Genomic DNA, 20,214 nt, shown 5'->3' on the forward strand with positions numbered 1-20,214 from the left:
AATTTTTGAACTTGAATATTTGAAATATTATTTAATGATAAACTTATTAAATCCTATGCAAAATATTGCTGCTTTCATTCTGGTGGTTGTGAGCCTGAGTCCAGATGGAAAGTTTTGAGTCGAAAGTGAAGCTTCATTGGCAGAACCGTTTTGCAGGCTGTCTTATACGCACGTCTCAGTATCACCTGGATTGGGTCCTGCACATCTATTAGTTCAGGTCCTGAAGTCTCCATGTGCTACTCAGGGTCAGGTCTTGTGCTGCTATGAGAGTAGGAGTTTGTTTTTCCATGCTTCTCTCTTCCCCTTAACACCAGTCATACCTTTTAGTTCCTTCAGGGACTCCAAGTAGCTCACTTACCAGAGAACTGGAGCTTTATGTGCCTGGCTGAGAGGCAGGAGGACACACACAGGAAAAATTCAGAGTGGTTTACTCCATTCCTTGGGACTGCAGCTCCTTTGTCAGTCTTGGGGGCCTAACAGTCGAAAGATGGTGGAGTTGCACCAAGGGGAAATGAGTATATGTGAGGTTTCCCCCAGCCTGAGCATTCTTGTGCCAGAACTGAGAGGATTAGAGTGGAACTCTAATCTTTTGTGCATGCAGATGTCTGATGCAGCTACCCTGCGATAAGGCCAGGGTTACACTACAGGAAGATACAGAACAGCCACCGCTGACTTTCTGGTATTTTGGATTCTGATCCTTCCCCGGCATCTACCTGTTACTGTTATGCAGCATCCTCAACCATAAAATTATTTTTGTTGCTACTTCACAACTATACTTTTGGTACAGTTATGAATTATAATGTAAATAGCTGTGTTTTCTGATGATCTTAGGCAGCCTCCATGGAAGCGTCCTTTGACCCCAAAGGGTTGCCACCCACAGGTTGAGAACCACCGTTCTAGATTCTGGGTGTAAGTGAAAGGTCATTTTTATGTCTTTGGGTCTGGTTTATTTAACTTAACACACCAATCTCCTGTTCCCTCCATTTCCCTGAAAGTGTCACAATCTCATTCTTCTCTGCATCTGAATACAATTTTTGTTGGTGTTGTTTTCTATGTCTTCTTCATTTATGTGTTGATGAACACTTGGGCTCATTCCATGCTCTGGCTATTGTAGACAGTGCAGCAGTCTGCTCTGGTTTAGAATCCATTGGCTGTAGACTCAGGAGAGGTATCCCTGCATTGTACAGCAGACCCACTTTTGTTATTCTGAGGCTCTCCCATGCTGGTTTTCACAGTGGCTGAACCACTTTACATTCCCATCAGCAGTGTGGGAGAGCACTTCTCCTCATGCCAAAATTTGTTGTCATTTGAAAACTTTTTAAAATAGTTTTCTAATATTTTACTTAATATTATTTTATTTATAGTTAAGATTAAGTGTCATTTTTCTCTTCTGTGTTGTCCTTTCCAGTTTTTTGAGGATGGTTCTGTCTGAGTCTAGTTGTATGTATTGATTGACTGTTCCTTGAATACCTGACAGAAATTGACTATAGTACCACAGTATGTAGCTGCTTTCTTCTGTGTGTGTGTGTGTATGTGTGTGTTGGCATTCCATTTTGAGTTCCTAGTCACTCTCAGTTGTGACTGAAAGGAAAAGTATCAGCATAGGATTCCCAAGTTTTCAGCACAAAGGAGATTTATTTGCCCCAGAAGGACAGAGGTCAAGGAATAAGAGAAAAAGGCAGTAATAGAGGATGAGAAAGAAGGGGAAGGGGACAAGAGAAAGGGGGCAGGAATATTTGTCCTGGAGGGACAAAGGACTGCCACTGGATAGAGGGACAGCTGTGGCATATAGGAAAATGGCACTTTGTAAAGGTACAAGGGGAAACCCTGTGTTAGGATGAGGTGTTTAATTTTAATTAAGCATATTAATTAGGTGAGCCAAAGGGGGCATTTGTTTGCTGGACTTGAACATTTTGATAGCTGAAGAGGAAATGGCCAACTGAGGGAATATGCCTTGGCAGCTAGCTTTAGGAACATAATCTAACAGTATTTAGCAAGGCGGAGGGAGTGGGGAGAAGGGTGAGGGCTGCCAGAGCCATGTCTGTCAGGCCCAGGCTGGCTACAGCCCCTTCAGTGACCATCTGACCATCTTTCCTACTGACTTCCCTCGCCCTTAGGAAAGCCTGGGCTTCAGAAAATTGTCATCTGAGGGACATTGTCCATTCCACGAGAGCCCTTTATTTACTGTTTCTACCCACAGCTGAAAAGACGGGCAGCTTCAGAAAGTCAACACATTTTAGTTGGCATCTTCCATGGAACAGCAAACGAAGTGTTCAGATTTCCTCCCTGCATCTCTCCCTTGGCTCCTGTAACCTGGCTGGAGCCTAGACAGAGCCAAGTTGCCACTGGTGGGCGGGCTGTTGCCATGTTTTCTTGGTGCTCCCAGGGAGGCCTGTGCAGTCTGAATCTTCTCAAAGGTGGGCACTGATTGCCCTGAGCACCCAGGGGAGGCCCTGAAAGCTTCCACTTAGCAACAGGTTTCCTCCTAGGACCTGAGAAGCTGCCTGAGCAATGCTCTTCACTAGGGGGAATTCTTCTGGGTCCTTCCAGATCTCCTTTTCCGCCAACCTCCCCTGCCTTCATAAAAGCATGGGCTTCAGGACGTTCTCAGTGGAGGGACAATGTTCCTCAGGACCCTTCCTTCACTGTCCCTATGCACAATTGAAAACGAGGTTGTTGTGGAGAGCAAGAGCCCGGATAATCTATCTTAGCTCTGTGCATCTGTGGTTGTGCTTTGAAAGTCTCCTATCAGGGCCAAACCAGCCTGAAGTAACACAGGAGGCAAAGTTCTGCTGTGCCATACCTGCCATGTGGCCTAAGCTGTACTTCCAATGCAAAGGGAAGGCTGCGAGGGATGTTAGTAGAGGGCCCTTAGTTCTTTGCTTCTGTCACTCTTGACTGAACTGTGAAGAATTTGATCCAGAAAGAAAGGCTTAGAGTTTGTCAAGGAACTAAGCTCTGGGAAATGTCTGCTCAAAGGAGCAAGGACTTTGGAGTCAGTTGTGAGGTCAAATAAAGTTGCTTAACAAGGTGGACTATGTAAAAGTTGAGCCTCTTCTGAAGTCCTTTTCTACTGGGAAGTTTCGATGACCAGTGCATAGTATTTGGCTAGTATGGCATCAGCTCTGCTGGGTACAGCCTGATTAGTTGTACAGAAGCTCTTTCCCCCTCAGGAAGTTGCTTGACCTCTTTAGATTTCCATTTACGCATCTCCAAAAAGAATAGCAATAGTTGTTTCACTGGGTGGTGCAGGGTGTCAGTGAGACTGAAGGTTTGGACAAGACACAGGGCTCAGACAGTTGTAACCATGGGTATGAGCACTTCCTCTCTCTTTTACCAGGAGCTCTCTTCCTGGGATGTAGGCTCAGGCCCAGAGCCCCAGATAGTGGCTGAGTGCTTCTGTAGTGGGATTGTTGCTTGGGAGCCCATCCTACAACCCTCCCCAGTATCTTTTGCTAACCTGGGATTTCATTCCAAGCTGCCTTGGAATGTGGCCTCTTTTTGCCCTGCAGAATGGAAGGGAGAGCCCTAGGGACATAGACAATCATTTGTGGCTCAAAGAGGCATCATGGTTGCCAGGCAATGGGAAGGCCAAGGTGTTTGGGGACCAGAAAGGAAGAGCAGCAAAACTAAGTCAAGATCTTGTTTGGAATAGGTGACCTAAGCACCGCTCCATATGGGTCCCAGGGGTATCCATGCCTAGCCCTGCTCAACCTAGAGATAGGACCAAAGTACCTGGTCGCTCCCAGGCCTGGCTTTGAGGGGGATGTGGAGGGGTTTCTTTTTGTTGTTGTTGCTGCTGCTGTTGCAGTTGTTTTGGTCCCTGGTGAGGGTCCACAGGCTTTCCAAACAGCAGCACTGAAATAGGCACCAGCTCTTCCACCACTTCATCCTACACTGGGACTTCATGACTGCTTCTTGCTAAGCCGGGTACCATGGACAACCCCTCTGAGTTTCAGTTGTCTTACTTACTGAGTAAACATCCCCATCTCTAAAAGCTCTGATCCTTTGGATAATTGTCCTTTGGATACCATGTACTCCAGTCATCTGAGATATACCCCCACCATGAGCCTTCTTTATGCCCTCCCTACCTCTGCTGAGAACATAGTATTTGCCTCTCTGGGCCCGGAGAAGCCCTTCTTTTTCCTCACAATCCTATCAGTGATGGTTTATGTCTGGTCCTATGTTTGTTTTCTCTTGTTAAAGTCTAATGGCTTACAACAAAGGTTTGTGTAGTTGCCATGGGGCAGAAATCTGGGAGCTACTTATCCTGAAGGTTTTGTCTAGGGTCTGCCTGAGGCTGCTTTGAGATTAGCACAAGGACTGCATTTAACAGGCTACATGAGCCTGTATGGGCCTGGAGGACCTGGCTCCTAAGTGGCTCACTCTCATAGATGGCCACCTTTTGGCAGTTTCTCACCATATGGACAGTCTACAAGGCTGTGCCAGCAGTTGCTATGGTGATTGTTGGCATGGCTTCCTGGATCTTGAGAGCAAGTGGTCAGAGAGAGTGAGTTGGAAGCGGAAATGGTTCATTAAGAGCTTTGGGAGTTGTGCATCAATCCTTTCCCATTGTTTGGACAGTCATGCAAGACCATCTGAGTTGGAAAAGGAGGTTTATAAGCTGTGAATACCATTGGGTCATGCTTAATGGGGGCCTTCTTGGAGGTGGATGTTACATGCCTTTGGCAGCTTAAAGTCCTGTCTGAAGTATCTGTTCAGGGAGAATTATTTACGGTGTCTTCCTGTGGCCTGCCCGTATGCCAGCTTCATGCTAGGAGCCAGGAGGAATGTGAGTGGGATGAAGAAAGACACATCCTTGTGTTGTAGAGTCAATACTCCATTATGGAGATAGACATTAAATCGCCTACCGCATAAGTCCTTACTCATTTACAGTTTTCATGGGAACCATAAAGGGACAGAAGGAGATGTGGGAACAATAAGAAAAGATAAGGATGTATAGTCTGGGTGTGGCTTCTAGAAGATTTATTTTCCTGACCATCCTCATACTTCTCCAGTTTGGTGAGCATTGTTTTGACCATTGTGATGGTTAGTTTTAAATGTCAACTTGTCACATCCTACAATCACTGGAAGAGAGAAGAGAGTCACAGTTGAGGAATTACCTAGATAAGATTGCCATGTAGGCATGTCTGTGGGGGATTGTCTTGATTGTTAATGAATGTGGAAAAGCCAGCCCCCAGCCCCCTGTGGGTGGTGCCATTTTCTAGGCAGAGGGCATGGAACTATACAGGAATAGGAGAAAACTGGACAGGTGGGCAGCATGGGTGCATTTGTTCTTTCTGCTCCTGAGTGTAGATTTGATGCTTAAGTTCCTGACTTGACTTTCCCACCATAATAAGCTATAGCCTGGAATTGTGAGCCAATAAATCTTTCTTCCCTAAATTGCTTTTGGTCAGTTTTTTTTTTTTTTTTCTCAAAGCAACAGAATTGAAACTAGAATGACCTTCTTTTTCTTCACTCATATCCCCTCCTCAAACTGTGAAGAGAGTTTGAGAGCCACTCTGGAGAGAGGCTCCACCTAGCTGCAGATCAGTGTTGTAATCCAGTGTGAGCTGAGTGACTGTGTGATCTGCCACTAGTGGAGACCTGTTTTCCTCAGATATTCTTGGGAAGAAAGGTAAGGCAAACATGGAGGAGGCAGAATGCAATGGGTTTTTCTGTCTTCCTGAGCCTCTTCCTCATGACCTCAGGTCACTATGGATGGGTTTCTAAAACAGCACTGGAAGAAATACTACCCTCAATTCCTAGCCAAAAGTCATCATAGTCTTGAATAGCCTCAGCTATCACTTTGCATGAGAGATTGAGGTTCCTTGGTCTGGGCTCAGCGTGGTTGTAACAGTGAGGATGATCGTCTTTGTCACCTCAGCTTCTGCTGGCTGTCCTTATTAGGCGCTACAGTGCATGTTAGTCTCTCTCCCTCCACTGTGTTCTACCTCAGGCCTTTCATTACTGGCCATTCCCTCAGTTTTTCTGGTTCACAAATGCATACTAATGCATTTTGATAGAGTTTTAAAAAACTAATGAGATTGGGGCCAAGGAGATAGTGTACTCACTGGTTAAAGCATTTGTCCTGAAAGAATTAGGCCTGGAGTTTGGATCTCCATAACCCATGTGAATGCCAGGTGGGTGTGATAGTCTACCTGTATTTTCAGGCTGGGAAGGAGAACACAGAGGACACCCAGGGCAAGCTGGCTAGTCAGACTAGCTATAGCAGCAGCCTTTCGATTGATTGACAGATCCTGTTTCCATGTGTAAAGTGTAAGAGTGGTGAAGGATGGTTCTCGTAATTAATCTCAAGTCCTCATGTTCACTCACATGTGTGCCCACACACATGTAACGCATGCATGCACACCACACATGCACACATGTAAAATGAAAAGTACAATGTACTAAAGGACAAAGTTGATCCCAATGTTTGATTAGAACAGTGGTTCTCAACCTGTGGGTTGAAGGACCCTTTTCCTGGGGTCGCCTAAGACTTCTGGAAAACACAGATACTTACATTATGACTCATAACAGTAGTAAAATTACAGTTGTGAAGAAGCAATGAATATAATTTTATAGTTGGGGGTCACTACAACATAAGGAACTGTATTAAAATGTCACAGCATTAGGAAGGCTGTGATTCTTATCACTGGATTAGAGGGGCCCTGGAGGTTGCTTTGTCTGGATTACTTCCCATGACCAGACCTATTTTTTTTCCCTAGCTTTTTGGTTCTAACTTGTTTTTTTCTAACATAAAGTTAAAGGTGCGAGCCATTCAGGTTGTCTTTGTCTTATTTCACATGCAAGCCTATGTGTGAGTGTCAAACCTCTCTGGCTTAGTTAGTTACCTAGGAAAGTTATGGTAGGAACTCAGGCAGGGCAGGAACCTGGAGGCAGGAGAAGATACCGAGCCCATGGAGGAGTGCTACTTACTGGCTTGTTCCTCATGATTTGCTCAGCCTGCTTTCCTATACCAGCCAGGACCACTAGCCAGGAAATGGTGCCGCCCTCTGTGGGATGGGCCTACCCGTATTAATCATCAATCAAAAATGTACTACTGGCAGGCTCACAAGCTGGTCTGGTGCACATTTTCTCAGTTGGGCTTCCCTCTTCCAAAGTGACACTAGCCCATGTCAAATTGACATAAAAATTAGCCAGCCCACCTTCCATTTTCCCTTTGTTAATAATAGGACAAAATATGCCCCAGGACAGGACCGTATAGAGGACTACAAACTCAGGCAGGCAGCCAGGCAGTAACACAGCTTATGCAGTAGGTGGTTTAATAGTTGTTGGGTAGGTCTTTGTGCCAGGCACTGCTGTTAACTCTTTGGATGTAGAGAGCCAGACTGCAGAAAGCTGCCTCCAGGGAGCACATATCCTCAGGTTGCATGTTGGACTAGAAAAACATGTATGCAAATAAGCAAAGAGGCTAATTCTAGATACTGGTGGCAGCTGAGGCAGAGAGCGGTCAGAAAAGTCCCTCTGGAGGCCGTTTGAGTCCTCAAAAGTGAGAAGGAGGCTTCTGTTCAAGACATAAACTGTAAAAGGCAGCATGACAGAGGCATAGACTGTCTACACTGCAAGCCTGCTCAGCTACTTTCCGGCTTCGTGGCTTTAAGCAGACCATCTAGTCTCTCTGTTCCTCAGTTACCTCATCTGGAAAGTGGCAATGTTAATAGCTGTGCTCTCAGGGTTGTTGGTAAGAGAGTCGGTCTTAGTGCATGACACAAGGAGGGGCTAGTACTAGAGGCCACTGTACCTGCAAAACTTTACACCAGTGGTGTGGGAAATAATAGGGACTGTATTAGGTGAACATGAGAGACCAAAGGTTGACTAGTATGGCTAGGGCCTAGAGAAGCAACAGATAGATGGAAGGTGAGTGCCACTGAGCAAGAGGTGGTCCTAAGGCAGTACCAACCTAATGCAAAGTGTTGGAGGCCTACACTGGGGAGACATGTGTTCCATGTAACCTCTGGACTGGCACTCATGGACTTGAGCCAGAAGACAAGCCAGAAGAAGGACTGGGGGATAGGGTCTATTTAATATGTGAAGCCAGTAGGATTTATGACAGAGTATAGGTGTGAATGAAAGAAAGGAAATAAGAGTAACATCCTATTGCATCCAGTCAGCTCTGCTGGACAGGAATGGGAGGAGAAGATGAGATGGAAAACAGGGGGACAGCAGGTTTGTGGGGGAAAGTAGCCTGCTTGTTATAAGAGCCCTAATGCCTTTCCCTGGGATCTTTAGTAGAGAGCTGGAATGGAGCAGTTGTGAACAATAGGGATTCATGATACCCTGGAGAAGTCTTCCCAAGCAAATTTGCATCCTTTATTTTTAAATGTCCTGCCTGCCAAATCAAATACCTGCTTCTAGTTTGTGACCCTCAGATGGTCTCCAGTCTTCATCTAGCCAGACGATAAAGTGCCAAGCAGAGAGTCCCCTAGGAGAGTTTTGACTTGTAGGCAGGGAAGGAAAATCCCAGCAGCATGGACCATCTCCATCCTGGCTTCCTCTTCCCGTTCAGCAGCCCTTTGCTTAGAGACTCGTGTGCGCCAAGTCTGTGCTAGCCTGGAGGGAGAGCATGAAAAGATGTGGCTCTGCCAAGGGAAGCTCTGTCTAGTGGGCATCTGAGTTCCTGCCCAAGGGTGTGATGTTCTGTGCCTAGCTTCATTTGTTTGATGCAGTTTGATCTGTTTAGCCCACGGCCAGTTGGTAATGATGTGATTTATGCTTCTGGACATAATAGTGCTGGCAGCGCATGCCTGAGCTGATGTCCAGGAGGTAGGGGTGTGTGTGTGTGTGTGTGTGTGTGTGTGTGTGAGAGAGAGAGAGAGAGAGAGAGAGAGAGAGAGAGAGAGAGAGAGAGAGAGAGAGAGAGAGAGAGAGAGGAGAGGAGAGAGAGGAGAGAGAGAGAGAGAGAGAGAGAGAGAGAGAGAGAGAGAGAGAGAGAGAGAGAGAGAGAGAGAGGGAGGGAGTTCATGCTTTCACTAATGATTTTGTAAGGAGCTGAGATCAAAATGAATCCACATAAGGCCTATGAAGTTGAGTCCTAATCTCAGATCTGAGGGTCTCCTCCTGCACATGAAACTTTGCATCTTGCTGGGCCTGCTTAGGCAGTCAGTGATCCTGCAGCCCAGATCTTTTCTATCATGTGTGTGAAGTAGAGTTATTTCACCATACATCTCATCCTCTACCTCAGGAGAGCCTTCCTGCTTACACACAGCAGTTATCTGTGCTTAGGTGGCTCTGAACATTGTGGTGATAGCAACTCTTTTTCTCATGAGATTGCTGGAATAGCTGCTTATTGGGCATGAAGATAAGTGCTCACTTTTCTCAATTACTCAGGAAAGCTTAACTGGTCCTTTCCTTCTATCTCTCTTCTAGGCATGCTTTCCATAACACCACAGACATTACTCTCTCTCTCTGCAGCTCCCTGCCCATCTTGTGGCTGCCCTCCATCTTGGTTTAGCTCAAAGAGCATGTTTTTCTCCTTCTTTCTTCGTCTTCACCTTCTGCACAGATCCCGAGTTTGTTTGTTTGTTTGTTTTTTCCTTACCTTGCCACTCTGGGATGTTTCTTTTCAAACTCTAATGAAATTTCTCTCCCAGCTTCAAAACATTGCTGAAGTAAACCAACAGGATTGAATATTGAATTCTGTAGCATGCTTTTTCAAAGTCATCCAGGGCTTCCCAGCGAGCTCTTAGGATGGATGTGCACTTGATTTTCCCTTCTCAGAGTTGGTTTTGTCCTTCAGTTCCTTGGGACCAAAGTGTGATTCCTAGGGCATGATGTAGGACCTTGTTAGAAATGAAGACTCTGAGGCCCAGGCCCAGGTAGACTGAACATGACCTGCATTTTAACAAGTTCCACAGATGGTCCTATGCTTGGTCAAGTCTGGCTGTTTTAGTGGCTTATTGACATATGATGTAGAAGATGGTTCCTGCTGCACAGCAGAGTCCTAAGAAGGCCACAGAAAAAGACTGAGTAGTGGGGAAATTAGTTTAGCCTAGTATAAAGACCGCGGTGGAGAATGAGTGGCATTTAGCAATGCATTACACAGGCTTATTAAAAACAAAATGTTCTCCTTCTTTGCCAGCAGTTTAGGTGACTTGACTTTCATTGGTAAAGGAGTGGGGTATTTTTGTCTCACGATGGACAGCTGGGTTTGCCTGTTGGAAAAGAAGCAGCACGGGTTTGAGTCCATGACAGTTGTCATCCAGTCTGAGAAGGGCTATCAGAAGGAAAGAGTGTCAGGGACTGGGTGAGGGACAGAATGAAGATCCCTGTGAAGATTGCATCATGAAGGAAAAGGGCTTCCTGAGGTTGGGACAACTGTTTAATGGGGCATGGGGTCAACTCAGGGTTGGGGGAGTCTTGGCAGTTCAGGAGGCACTGGAGGCTCAGTTGTTTGAGATGTCATAGGAAATCAAGTACATGATTCTTAGTTGGGCCAGCCCACTTTTCGTGTGGTTTGTAATGAAGCCCACTGCAGAGAAAAGAGAGGAGAGGGATTTGCAGAGCCGGACTCCAGTCCCAGCCTGTCCATTCACTAGTCCTGGTTAGAACAAATCACTTAGCTCTTCCTCAATTGAAATTAGGAATACTATTTACCTCAAGAGATAGTGTGAAAATTAAATAGAAATTGTGGGAATAAAGCTGCTACCAGTGCCTGGCAATTAATAAATGACAGTGTCTCTCTTTGTCTTCTTTAGACTTTTCTTTATTTTGTCTGGGTGGAGTGTAATATGCTATCTGTTTTCACAGATCGGCATGTTTTAATCTCAACCATACTTTTTGGTTCTTCTTAACTGCAAATGGTTGGCTGTTCCCTGGTTTAGTGGTAACTAGGGCATTTTAACGAGAGCGGGTGTGTAGAATCCTTGTGTTCACATATCTCTGGTGGCTTTGAGGGCATCAGACAGGATCAGATGGGGCTCCCATGACCATCATCACAGGCATCTGTATCTGTGTTGGATAAGGTGATGGCTGGCTGGACTGAAGCAGCAGCACTTGGCCTTAGAGCATGCTCAGATACGGCTGCTTGCAAATGAATTCAGACTCTCACCAGCATGTAGGAAGAACAATGAAGACCATAGTGGTAAGAGAAATTTTTGTACTCTCATACCGGTCCATTTTCCAAGGCTATCACAAAATACCATGGACTGAAGTAATTTACCAAGAAAAAGTATTTATTTGGGTCCTGATTCCAAAGGCTAGAAGTTGAAGAGCCCAGCATCTGGTGAGAACTCTCTGAGATAAATGAAAGGCCAGCAAGTATAAATGATTTCCTAACAACTCTTAGGTAGTTACATCAATTGCCAGGGTTCTGACCCTAGACCCTGTCACCTCTTACTACGCCTTACCACCCAGCACTGCGAGGCTGGGATTAAGTTTTCAGCAAGTGAATTGCAGCATGGGGTGACTTTACTTTTCCCCTCATCCAGTGAAAGGCTCTTGTGACCTGTGAAAGGAGTGATTCACAGTATAACTGGTGCACCCCTCCCTCTGCTTTCCCTGCCAGAATGTATCCCATCCCTCTTGTCTTCCAGGACATCCTCATCTTCGTTCTCCATCTCAGACATTTCTGGCTTCCTGGAAACCTCCTACCGCTGCTCATTGCAGGCCACAGGGACCCTTAGCACTTGGATAACATTACTAATAATAGTATTAAAATATCTTTTGCCAGTGAGGCTGGGTTCCCCGAGGTCAGGTTCTGGTAGTGTGGTCAGGAGTTTTACCCAGAAATGCTAAACCCTTCCTGCAGCAGCAACTTGCACGGTAGTGCAGGAAGCTCGGTGCCAGGCCTCAGATGGATTCATGCTTGTGTTCCCACTCACATCTAGCACAATTCAGGTGGTGAGGATTCAGGAAGATGAAACAGAGGGTAACTGACTGCTGGACCTGAGTACCAGAGCCATGCATGTCCATAAAATACTTAGCTAGAGTAGCTGGGGAAGGGAGCAAAGACGTGGTCAAACTAAGTCAGTTTGACTTTTCATTAACATGTTCCTTTGTTCTATAAAGAACTGATACATAGAGCAGAACAAATAAAAGTGTAATTTGTGGAACATGGTAGCACATAGACTACAAGCAAACCTGAAATCAGGATTAGGGAAGAAGGAAAGAGTTCACACAGTTCTTTCCACATGACTCAGCTTCCCTCAACTGGCAAAAGCATCTTTTCAAGTTGTCTTCTCAGGTCGGCAAGGGCTTCTTTGATTTCATTTTTTCTGCCTGTGCTCCATTTCAAGCCAGGATGAGCAAGTAGGAAAGCCAACCTATCTTCTGAAAGGCTTTGCCAATGTTCTCAGAGAGAGGGGCTTGGAAGGTGCACCATCTCAGCTACTCTCATTACTTAGATTAGTTTTCTTCTACACAAGATGCTGATTCAGAGTTGCCTTGACAGCCAAACTGGCCTGGAGGGTGCAATGAGGCAATGGCCAGAACTTCTGAATGCAGCAGTTGGGAGGAATACATGGAGGGTAGTGATGCCTTTCAAGTCTCTGTGTTGAGACTACAGTTGGATGCCTAAGATCTGCTTCTGCAGGGAACAAGCAAACACAGGTCCCACCTCTGCTGTGCTTTCAGCTTGAGGTACAGTAGATGGGGTATTCCTGTCAACCTGGATTGTATGTCAATGAGACCTTTTGATCATTAGAGGTTGACCATTGATGGACATAATGGCCCGTGGCTCTGGCATAAGATGATACTTATTTCATTTTTCAGACCTGTGTTACTAGTTATTTCATCTTAGGTAATATTGGTCTCAAAACCTAGTTATTTCATCTTAGGAAATATTGGTCTCAAAGACTCAGTTTCCACATCTGAAAAGCAGGGAAATAATAGCAACAATTATAGAAGGCTTTGTAGAGAAAAATAACGAGGTAACAAACTATGTAAATTGGCCCATAATTACATCACATAGCATTTCTTACTTTAGGCAACCATGAAAATATACTTTATGAAAATAAATCTTTGTTCATTATCTATTATGATCATATCCTTCGGTGTTAAGTCTAACCTGGCAGGGATTTTTCTACCTATCCAACTTGCCTTTCTTCCCCTGTCACCTTCTACATCCTAGCAATGGCAGGCTTTGGTGAGTGTCACAGACATGCCTCACCAACCTCTGTCTCTGTATCAGAAATCTTTACCCAACACTAGACCCCATGTTTGTCAAACATCAGTATTATTTAAACCAAGTGGGGCAAAAGGAACCCAACTTTCCCTTTGTATCTGAAAAATGATGGTGGTGGGTCTTAAGAGGTTGGTGGGCACATTCCCTTCTCTAAGAACACTAGGCAGGAGCTGAAGCAGGAGACATGGGTTTTAGATCTGATTCTCAGCATTTCTTGGTTTAGTTTTGGATGAACCATGTGATCTCTTGTCATGCCACTTTCTTCACCTATGGGGAGGAATGGATTTGTTTTGGTGAGCTCTACTGTTTGGGTCTTTGCAAGCTGAAGGAGAGGTGAAATCAAGCAAGCCCTTGTGCACAGTTCTGAGCTTTCTCTTATGTAGTACTTAGGGAGGGTACCTGGACGCTCATTCCAGTCTCACTTCTCTGAGAGGTCCACTGTGTCTGGTGGTTCACCTATGAGACTTCTCAAAGGGACTCACCTGCTGCAGGTCCCAAGACCTGCCCCAGAGCTTGAAGCAAATAGCAGGGCTGGACAAATGTCCCCACAGGAAGCCAGGCATTGCCTTGGGCTGCTAGTCACTGTGTATTTGCCCCTGTGGCTGGCATCTCAGCTGCCTTTACACTTACCCAGGTGTCAGGGCTTCCAAAACATAGGAGGCAGTGTTTTGGGTTCTAGTTTTGGTTACAAAGCAGTGTGCACCTGCTTGGTTTACCACCACAACTGTTAGGTCTTCCGAAGCTTTCCTTGCACTCCACTGTTCTTCCTAATGGCCTGGATTGTTTGTGGCTTGGCTGAAACATCAAAGTGCCTTTTGGTGTTTGGGGTTGGGATGTTCTGAGTTAATTTTCCCACCATCTCACTAACCTTGGTATCTATGGAAAGTCCTTACTTAGAAATTTGTTTATAGACAATTTTTTGATTAATTTGTTTTAGGGAAAACATGTATCAAACACAGCGGGGATGAAGGTGGATGTACTTTTAGAATGCTGCTTCTGAGACACTAGCACACACCATTGCCTTCCTTCTTTGATGGGGCTCTGCTTCAGTGGCTCTGGGATCAAACTGGTTTCCTACAGACTATACTTGTATAAACATGGATGGAGAGACATAGCCACCTCCCCAACTGGCCTGTGTGTCAAGGCTGTTGCATTCCTCTAAGAATCAGGTTCTGTGGTCCAGCCCCCAGTCAGAGCTCAGGACGCATGCATGCATGGGGAGTTGGCAGCAATGTGAGCCAAATCCCTTTGCAATAATTCTACATGATGAGAAGAGTTGCTTGCCAGCGGGTGCTCACAATCACGTCTGCAGCCTTAGCAGCTGAGTTTTCCTCAAGCAGATGCATACTTCAGCTTGTGATAGAACAACAAAACAATAGTGTCTGGAGAAGAAGAGAATAGGAGCAAGAGTTTTGAAGGACTCTAAGATACATGCTCTGTGAACTTTACTTTAATAACGACGTAGGGAGTGAAGGGTCCTCACTCCAAAGCACTGTTTGATTGGTCTAAGCTCCTGTCTAGGCACAGGACTTTGAAAAGTTCCCCAAGTGATTCTGACATTCTACTGGGTGCAGTTCTCTACTGTTAAGTGTACAGGGTAACTTGAGTCTTATGGGGAGCAGCCTTATATCATACATGGCAAGTATAATATATGATGAGAGACTGGTTTTAGATCTGACCCTAAAACATATTTTATGTATGTGTGTGTGTGTCCCAGAAATGGTAATGTGCAAAAACAATAGCTAACTCCTCTCTATCCCTTTGATAAAATAGTTTTACTGAATATAAACATGGCACATGCTTATCCTAAATTTTTGCTCTCATGAAGAATTTAAAAAAGTTAACACATTTTCTCAAATGTGCCACAAAGAATAACTATTCCCATATCTGGCAGTTTATAGTTTATATTTCGATCTCCCCTGCTTGTATACTTATGAATGTTTGTCAGTCAGGCCAACACTGACAGAATCTATTGATCATATACATAACTAGAATCTGTGTGTTTTGTGTTAACAGTATAGCATGGATACCTTTCCACACATCTGCAGTCATCTGTACACACATGGCCAAATCAAGCTCTAATTAACCTGATAAATGGAACTACTATTAAAGCTTTGTGCGTGCGTTAAAGCCTACCGACCGTAGGCTATCAAACCAATCTGAAAGTGTGTAGTCTTGAAATGAAAGAGCTTAGTCAAGCTGGGTGTGGTCATTCTTTATAGTACTTTTCTTTGTTGTGGTATTGCCCTTTACAAGCTTCAGTTGACACTAACCTCTGAACGAGGGCAGCATGCAAATTACAGTAACAATAAGAAAAGAGCTGCATTTCAGACAGGAGGCAGAGCTGTCCATTGTTGGAGGCATGCATTTCTGTCTAGTGGGTCTGGGATCTTATAACTCTAAAGAAGTCAGTAGCATGCATTTACATTTGAAATCTCATAACTTTTTATCATTATAGACAACTAATTATCTAAAACTTACAAGCATGTGGGCGCAAATGAATCAGGTCTTCATATAGATTGGCTGGAAGCCTGTCCGAGATGTCTGATCTGGATGCTGTTTGTGGGATTTTGTATCTGCCTGGTCTACTTTAGTTCTAGAAACATCGTGTGATCACATTATTCAGAGTGGCAGTTATTAGTCCAAAGAATAGAAACATGAAAATTTAAAGTTAAAGTTCTTGCATTGGTGTGGGGCAGGTTACAGGTTATGGTCAGCTGTTCTGAAAAATTCATCACAGACCAGGAGTCACCAAGTCAGTTGGGAATTTCTCAGAAATGTATTTTCTTGGATATATACGATTCTCACTGTATTTGGACTCTGCATTTGTAATCTGCATTTCAGAAAACCTTAGAAGGTTGTTTTCTGATGTCTGCTGATGTTAGACATCAGAAGGGGAATGAAGTGAAACATAGGCAAGGATTTACAGGATGTATAGTGAAATACAAAGCTACACAGCAACCTGAAGGATAAGTAGGAGTCAATCTGGTGAAGACTTAAGGAGGGGTGTTTCCAAGACAGCGTGAAGGGTGTTATATTGAAAGATGCTGTGGTAGCTGTGATCATGATAGTTTGTGCTCAGAATGGCACTGCTGGGGAGAGTGAGACATTTCGAGGTGGACCCTTTGGGCCTTTGGTCTTTGGAGGCATGACCTTGACATGTAGGATCCCAGCCCCTTCCAAATTCTCTCCCGATTCTTGTGCTTTACCAAGACCTCCTAATAATACCATCTGGCACTAGAGGCCTACAGTGGGTCTCCTGGATTGTGGGCTGGAAGCTCAAGAATGAACACAACAGATCTTTACTGTTTGTAAATGAGTCACCTCAGGCAGTTGTTATAGTGACAGACAGATGACTAACATGTAGTGGAAGATTAAGTTAGGGTCAGAGCTTTGATTCCAGGCCAAGTGAGTTGGCTCATCCGTTGTAAGCTATCATTGGAACCATTCAGCGGGGGAACATGGTGTCTGTGCTTCAAGGAGGACAGTGGTTCCGGGCTGTCACATTACTTCTGGGTGGACGTAACTCTCCTGTTACCTCACTGGCCTAGATTTTGATGCTTGCCTCTCCTGGTATAACTTGGATCTGGGTCAGCAATTCCCATTCTTGGCTAGGGTGGCTGGGAAGGGAGTCCCAAGACTTGGTCGGAAATAGCAACCCTGGGAGAATGTGCCTTCCCAAGGCCAGCAGTTAGGTGGTCCACATGTTCGCAGCAGTCTTTGTAACCCTAATTAAAGGCAGCCCATCAGTTTCTGCAGTCAAGGTGTTTGTTGTTGTTGTTGCTGTTTTGGTGGAAACACTTTGTTCTATTTTTCAGAGGTAGACAGTGGCTAAAGAGGAAACAGTTTGAACTCAGGTGCTGGAGAAGCACACGTGTGTATGACTAGCTCCAATCAGGTTCTTGTAAGGGGTTCAGTGTGGCTAAGGCATTCTCCAGAGGTTAGGGGCTGCTCTTCCCTGTGGCAGGCCTGCTTTGCCTTGAGGAAGGGATGTTAGTGGAAACTGTTTATGCTCAATAGTGATTTTACCAGAGGCTGTAGGAGACAAAAGAAATAAGACTGCCAGTAGAGCCTCTGGGTGCTTGTCTGAGATGAGAATCTTGTTTCTTTAAAGTGTCCTTGATATGGAGTTAGTGATTCAGTTTCTATTTTTAGATGCTGTGATATGTGTGCAATAACACCTCCCCCTGCTGGTCATTTTGTATAACGTAGCAAACTCCAAAGCCAGAAACAAAGACATTTGGATTGAAGGTACAAATGTTGTGAACTTTTAATTGTTTACCTTTGTAAGAGTCCCAGAGAGATATGACTCCTTTCACCATTTGAGAAAAGATTCTGTAAAATGATATCCCTGAGACTATTAGGAAGCTGATATTCTTGTGGCCTGCTACGTCAACTTTGTATGCAGCAATGATTACACTAGCAATCTTCTGCCTGACATTGGTGTGTGTGTGTGTGTGTGTGTGTGTGTGTGTGTGTGTGTGTGTGTTTGTATGTGTGTGTTTGTGTGTGTGTGTGTGTTTAATCTAAACTGATCTAAAATTGTTGGTTGGATTGTGTGTCATCCAAACAGATCACAAATATGTTTTTCTTTGGATATACAAAACAACACTTATCAATCTTAACGGAAATAAAAATATTTAAATTTAGCAATGACTGGAAGATGGCTCAGCGTATAAAAGTACGTGTAGTGCAGGCAAGTGTGAGGACCTGAGATCGAATCTTCAGAACCCACATATAGGCTAGATGCCTAACAGGAGCCTCCATGATCCCAGTGCTTCTACAGAGAGATGGACGATAGAGATGGGAGAGCCCCAGGAGTTCCTGGCCAGCTATCTCTGAATGCTGGGAAAAAGCAGAGACCCTGTTTCAAACAAGGTGGAAGGTGAGGAATGATACCTGAGGTTGTCCCCGACCTCCATATATGTGCTGTGGCACGTGTGCACCTGCATTCCCACACACAGATGTTCAAGTATGTATATACTTATACACACTCTAATACATGCATACCCACCCACATACAAAATTAAAATAAGTAAGATAAAAAGGAAAGTGAAACTTGTACTGCTACAGGATAACATGTACCTTAGTTTTGTCTGAAATGATAGGGATATAAACTGTAGAGTTAGTGACTGTGATTCCGTGTACTCAGTTACCATGGAGAGGAGGTGGCAGAGGTAAACCATCCTTGGAGCTTTCTTCCCTGGGATTTTTTTTTAGAGAAGTTTTTTGCACAGCTTCTCCAGGATGTTTGTTAACATCCGAGTTTCAGGTCAGTTCTAAAAGAGCCCATCTTTGCCATCATCTTCTGAGATGGCCACCGTGGCTCTGAGAACATTCCTTGTTTTCGCAGCTTGGTGTGGACTCATGTGTTGGAGGAAAACCTTTTAAAGGAAGCTTGGGGCACAAGGATGGCCAGTTGTGTAAGGACCTGTTAGATGTAATCGGGTTAACCTCTCTAAACATGCTAGGTTGAGGTTTTAGTTCTTGCCAGCTTCATTCAGATATTCTAACAAAGATGACTGAGGCATTAGCCTCATTTAGGTGTTGATGCAGCTTTAGAAATCCAGAAAAGGGAGGCTGCTTTCTCCCGCTTAAGAGTCAAATCTAGCTGACTCTCAGAGTGTCCAGATGGTTACTGGTAGCATGGACACACTCTGAAGCACATTGCCTGGTTCTTTTAAAAAATTGCATTTAAAAAATGTAGCTGGGTGTGGTGGTGCACGCCTTTAATCCCAGCACTTGGGAGGCTGAGGCAGGCGGATCTCTGTGAATTTGAGGCCAGCCTGGTGTAAAAAGAGAGTTCCAGGACAGCCAGGGCTGTTATACAGAGAAACCATAGCTTGAAAAACCAAAACATTTTTTCATGCAGTATATTTTGATCATATTATTCCCTGCCCCCAAGTTTTTACCAACTCTCCACCACCTAACTTCATTTTCTCTCCCTCACATACGAATTAAAAACCAAGAGGACATAAAGAAAAAAAAAGTCAAACCAAACCAATCAAACAAGCAAACAAAAAACCACGCAAAAACCCGGAGTCTGTTTTGTTTCAGCTAATGGCTCCTGAGCAGGAGGCCTGCCCTGGAGCGTGGTTGTTACACTCTATGTACTTCATCATAGAAAACTGATTCTTCCTCTTCTGACAGCCATCATTTACAAATGGCTTCTTGCTTAGGGGTGGGATTTTATGTCCACTTTCACTTCTCTTGCTAGGATTTTGTCTGTCTGGAGTTTGTGATGATTTTGGGCATGCTGTCACAGTCTTTATGGGTTTATATGTGTGACAGGTGTGTTGTGACTGAAAGACGGTGTGTCACTGACGTTACCCACCACCTCTGGCTCTTAGAGTCTTTCTGGCTCCTCTTCTATATGGATCCGTTGAGGGAGGGTTTTGATGAAGGCATTCCATTTAGGGATGAGTACCCCAAGGTCTCTCACTGTCTGCACATTGTCCAGTTGTGGATCTCTTTGTTAATAGCCATCTACTGCAAGAAAGAAGCTTCTCTGATGAGGGTTGAGCGGCTATAACGTATGACATTAAGAGTCATTTTATCCAGAGAAGCTTGAACCCAGAAACAGATGGAAGCAGATGCAGAAATCTACAACTAACCAATGGTCCAGGCTCCTGGAGTACAATCGAAGTGAGGGAGGAGAGATAATATGAACAAAGGAGTCAAGACCGTGATGGGGAAACCCACAGAATCAGCTGACCTGAGCTAGTGAGAGATCACTGACTCAGAGCTGACAAATGAGGAACCTGCATAAGACTGAACTAGACTCCCTTAATATAGGTTACAGTGGTGTGACTGGGACAATATAGGAGGCCGCTGGCAGTGGGTCTAAGATCTAACACTAATGCACAAACCGACTTAGTGGAGCCCATTGTGTATGGAGAGATACCTAGACACGGGGTGTTGGGGTGGAGAGGTGCCTTGGTCCTGCCTCAACTAGATGATGGAACAGACTTAGTAGACATCCTAGGGGAGGCCTTACCCTCTCTGAGGAGCAGATGGTAGGAGGGGGGAGTGGAGAGAGTGGGAGGGAAGGAGAGAAGGGGAACTGGGAT

Source organism: Cricetulus griseus, chromosome 8, assembly GCF_003668045.3.
Source record: "Cricetulus griseus strain 17A/GY chromosome 8, alternate assembly CriGri-PICRH-1.0, whole genome shotgun sequence".
Taxonomy (NCBI): domain Eukaryota; kingdom Metazoa; phylum Chordata; class Mammalia; order Rodentia; family Cricetidae; genus Cricetulus; species Cricetulus griseus.